We start from the raw sequence: 5,056 nt of genomic DNA, 5'->3' as shown, positions 1-5,056 counted from the left end.
TGCCGGGACTTCCTGGAACTAGAAAGAGGCAAGGAAGGACTCCTCCCTAGCATCTTGACAGAGACTGGTCCTGACGATACCTCGCTTTTGGACTTGGAGCCTCCAGAACTGTGAGAGAATACACTTTTTTGTTGTTTAAGCTACCCACTTTAGGGTTAAACATAAGGGATTAGGATGGAGAAGCTTTCAATAGTTTCTTTCTTCAATTCTTGATGGTGTGTGTTATAGGAGGGCCAACAGATATGAACAAGACGTTCAAAGGAGAGGGCATCTGAACAATCACTCATTGTTGTCGGGGGTTGCTACCAGACTCCTGGCACCCAAGGGGAAAGGTTATCTGACTTTTACTACCGAAACTGTCATTAAAAGACTTGGAGAATGTAACTGCCTCCCCCTCCTGCAGCCACGCATGCCTTCCGACTGCTTGGCTGATGTCACCTTCCCCTGGAAGGGCTAGTCCGGTATGGGCAGAACAGTTGCTATGCGCATGCTCGTACTTCAGAGTCCACACTGGGTGTGCACACGCCTTTCCCCCACTGGGCACCAGGCAAGAAGTGTGCGAGTGCCACAAAAGCCCACAGAACAAACAATAGAGCTGACTATAGTGACAGACCTCCCCTCCTCAATATTCATAATGAGACCCCACAACAAAAGCAACCCCTAATGCCATTCCCGGTGCAGTTGTCACCTGGCAACCTGCCTGCTCAAACCTCTCCCGGGCTACTATTAAAACTTCTCTTTTCCATACTTTTCACATGGCTGTGGTTTTATTTGTGTGTCAGGACAGGTCTCTTGTCTTAGCGATCTGGGCCCAAGAATCAAACATCCCATCACAATGTTTCCCAGCTTCCCAACCACTAATAAGAGGCCTCATGGACTCGCCAGAGGATGACAGAGAGAACGTGAGAAAGCATCCCGTCAAGGGGGGTGGCACTTGGCAATCCCTTCTCCTGTCCTCCTTTTAGAACTTTGGGCATGCACACACATAGACCCAGCATTTTTCCAGCCTCTGGATGCAGGACTCAAACCACCAGTCAGCCACATGGGACCCAGTCACCTTAACCACCACACCACACTGGCTCTCTTTTTATAGTTTTATAATTAAATCTCAGTGGTGTCTGAGTCCCTGGGCTGTGATCTTTAGGAGCACGGCAGTGTCCCTTGCTGGCCAGCCTTTGTTAAGGAGAACAGAACGCTCTGGGCTTCAAAGTGGTTACATTTTTCTCTGGGCGTGTTTTAAATTGGTTACTTTCCCCCTCCCCTTGTCTGAAGAAGGAGGATTGATCTCCCATTTTCACAGTGAGAACCTAGTGGGATGTTGATGGTAAATCTCAGAAAAATGTAAAGTCTCCCAAAGCCTGGGACTCCAGGAGTTTTGAACTCTTAAGCGGTTCTGCACTCAGCCCAACAGCTGCCATTTCCACGTTCCTGCTCTTGAGAGTTGCCAGCTCCAGGGATGCTTCTGCTTCTGGTAAGTTGGTCGGTCATGATTCTCGTTTGCAGGGTGGGTGGTTTGCGTTGTAAATTCAACTCTCTGAGGGACCTAAGAAAACTTGTTGATTTTCAGTTTGTTCAGGATTAAAACAAAACAAAACAAAACAGAGAGGGACAATAGGAGAGAGAGAGAGAGCGCGAGCGCGCACAAGCCACCAGGTCCAGGACTCAAACCATAATTGGCCACGTGGAAGTCCAGTGCCCTTAACCACCTCACCACCTGCCAGCCCCCAGCTTTTTTCGTGTTGTGGAGATGGAAGTAATAATTTCCAAGCTCTTTACCGTTGGTGCTATCTTATGATGACTTTTGACTGTTTATGATTTTGTCCTTAGGATTCAATTACCCTACTAGTTTTTCTTTTTCTCTTTCTTTCTCTTTTGTTTTTTTTCTTTCTTTCTTCTTTCTCTCCTTTCTTTTTTTTTTTTTTAACAGGTTTTTGCCATAGGGTGTGTGCCATCACCAGAGATAGGACAGTGAGAGGAAAAGTGAGCAATCACCCCCCAGGTGGAATGATCATGCTGTAACCCCTTCTCCTCTATTTTCCTCCTGGGATCTTGGGCACACACACACACACACACCATGATTTTTGAGCCTGGGACGCAAACCACAGTGGCCTACGTGGGAGTCCAGTGACATAGCCACTACGCCATCTGCTGGTCCCTTCTTTTCCCCTTTCAAAGGCATATTTTCACCATCTGCTGAAGATTATAGGGAAAAATCCATGGGGTAACAAAATTAAAAACTCGAGTGTCACGAAAGTCCAGAAACTTATAAAAACTCTCAGGGAAGTGACTTTCTGGTCTGTGATTCTGACTTCCCTTCTAGAAATTTCTGAAAGCCGCAGTAACTTCTATATCTGACCTTCCAGGCTGATAGTCAATTCTCTTATTCTGGCACCGAGCATTTCTTATCTTGTCCTTTCCGAAAATTGTTTCCTGTGTGCTTCATGGTCTTGCTGTAACTTTGAAAACAATTTGCAGTGCAAAGCTCAGGCTTCTCTGACCTTGCTAGCTGCTGGGGACTTGCACAAAGTCAGTTTGTGATTTGGACTCTGGGAAAATGGACCACCGGTTAAGTTGAAATTTTCCCCCCAGTTGGTGTGGTGCAGAGTGAGTCATGCGATCATACTTCTAAATTGCTAATTGCTGGTACATAAACCCAGTCATGGACTCATGAGGTCTAGTTTATGATCCTGGTTCTAAAAGGCATAGGCAATCCCCAGGAAGAGGGAATCTCACATCTAGAAATTTGCTCCAATTCTTTTTTCTCTTAATAGCTACATATATAGAGAGATAGATACGTAGATAGATATAGATATTGATATCTCTATTTATCATCTATCTATCATCCATCTTTCGTCTATCTGTAGTGCATGTTCATTGAAATAACTTGAAAAATACGGGTAAGAAAAAGAAAAAGAGAAGAAAAATTACCCACAATCTCATTGTCACTATTTTGATGTGATTCCTCTGGACTCTTTACTATGCTTTGATATTACACAGGACTCAGGAGAGAGAGAGAGTCCTTTAGCAATCAACAAACACCCACCCAGTATTACTATTGCTGCAGTTGTTACAGATGAGTAATATGTAAAAAAGAATAATGCAATAGTTCAGGAGTGTTGCTGACCCAGACAGAACATGATCTCTCTCTCTTTTTTTTTTTTAAGAATTACTTTATTTAATTTTATTCATTGTCATTATTTATTTTTTATTTTATTGAACTTGAGCAGAGAGACACAGACAGGGAAGGAAAGCGAGAATGCAAACTGCCAGGTCTGGGACTCAAACTATAGTCAGCCATGTGGGAGTCTAGCCACCCTAACCACTATGCCACCTGCCGGCCCCAGAACATGATCTTTGATGTCACAAATCTCAGGTCTCTCACTCACTGGGTAACCTTGGGCAAGTAGCTCGTCTGTGATTCAGTTTCCTCATCCGCAAAATGGGACTAATAGCACCTATCTTGTAGGATGGTAATGAAAGATCTGGTATTCGCAGAGCGCTTTAACACAGTGCTGGGACAAAGTACTCAAAACATGGAACAGTTGGAGGGAAAGAAGGAGGAGGAAGAAAAGTGGGCACCACAAATATCACAACTTCTGTTTTGGAATTACTGTGTTATTTTTCATAATGCTGACCATTATTTTTCCAATGGAAGATTTCAGGCCATTTAAATGTGGTTTATAACAGTTAAAAGCTCAGATGTCGGGCCAGCAGATGGCATGGTGGTTAAGGCACTGGATTACCATATGGCCAACCATGGTTTGAGTCCTAGACCCAGCAGCCTGAAAATCACAGTGGGTGCGTGAATGCGTGTGCCCAAAATCCCGAGAGGAAAACGGAGGAGAGGGAATTGCAACATAGCCATCCCCCCTAGGGGGTCATTTTTCACTTCCCCTCTCTCTGTGTCTCTCTCCTATGAGTACATGTGTTCTATGGAAAAAAAAACCTAAAAAACAAAACCCCTCAGTCTTTAGCTTGTCTTCATAGAATGCCAGCTAATAAATAAAGAAGGAATGATAGAATCAGATAATCATCATTTTGTAAAGATTCCGGTAATAAGGGTCTTTATATATTGAGCGGGGACATACAATGTCTGTCTTTCATAGTCTGGCTTGCTTCACTTAGCATTAAATCTTCCATATTTATCCACTTTGTATCAAATGATGGGGTCTCGTTGTTCTTTATGGCTGAGTAGTAGTCCATGGTGTATATGTGCCACAGTTTTTCAATCCAGTCATTCATTCTTGGGCATTTAGGTTGTCTTAACAATTGGGAATAATGCTGCCATAAACATGGATATACAGGTGTCTTTCTGACTGACTGTTTTCCTATCCTTTGGGAAAATACCCAGGAGAGGTATTACTGTGTCATATGATATTCTATTTGTAGATTTTTTAGGAATTTCCATATTGTTTTTCATAGTGGTTGTACTAATTTACATTCCTAGCAACAGTATATAAGGGCTTCATTCTCACCACTGTGTCAGGAGCACTTGTTATTCTTTATTTTTTTTTTAATCATACCATTCTGACTAGTGTTAAGTGGCATCTCATTGTGGTTTTGATTTGCATTTACCTTATGATAAAGAATATTGATCATTTTTTCATATGTTTTTTTGTTCATTCATATGTCTTCCTTGGAGAGTTGTCTGTTCAGTTCATTTGCCCATTTTTTAATTGTTGTTGGCTTTTTTGAGGATAAGCTGCTTGAGTTCCCTATAATTTATGATTACCAGTTCCTTATCTGATGAATACTTTGCAAATATTTTCTCCCATTCTGGTTGTTAGGTTTGATTTGAGAATGGTGGCAAAGTTAGAGGAGGCAAAGATGATAATACCAGAGTCAGGCTTTGGGGTTTAGGAGAGGTTTTTGCTATAGGGCGTGTGTGTTCGCCAGACAGACAGAGAGAGACAGAGAGACAGAAAGCAAGAAACCACCCCCCAGGGGGGATGGCCACGCCACAATCCCTTCTCCTCCATTCTCCTCTCAGGATCTTGGGCACTCACGCACACGCGCCCGGTGTGTTTTAAGCCACTGGGTCCAGGACGTGAACTGC

General features: G+C 43.2%; 1 protein-coding gene across 2 annotated transcripts in view; it reads left to right on the top strand.

The window, feature by feature from the left end:
* Positions 1 to 1,316: 1,316 nt before the first annotated feature.
* The window catches only part of GPR55 (G protein-coupled receptor 55), a 73,850-nt gene continuing 70,110 nt past the window's right edge, over positions 1,317 to 5,056 (top strand). For both annotated transcript variants that reach the window (XR_337730.3, XM_006171117.2), the window contains exon 1: positions 1,317 to 1,471. The gene's annotated coding sequence lies outside the window, so the exon portion shown is untranslated. The remainder of the gene's footprint in view (positions 1,472 to 5,056) is intronic.

The sequence above is a fragment of the Tupaia chinensis genome, unplaced genomic scaffold (assembly GCF_000334495.1).
Source record: "Tupaia chinensis unplaced genomic scaffold, TupChi_1.0 Scaffold149383_1, whole genome shotgun sequence".
NCBI lineage: Eukaryota > Metazoa > Chordata > Mammalia > Scandentia > Tupaiidae > Tupaia > Tupaia belangeri.
Note: the sequence above shows the minus strand (reverse complement) of the source record. Positions and strands in the feature narration are given on the sequence as shown.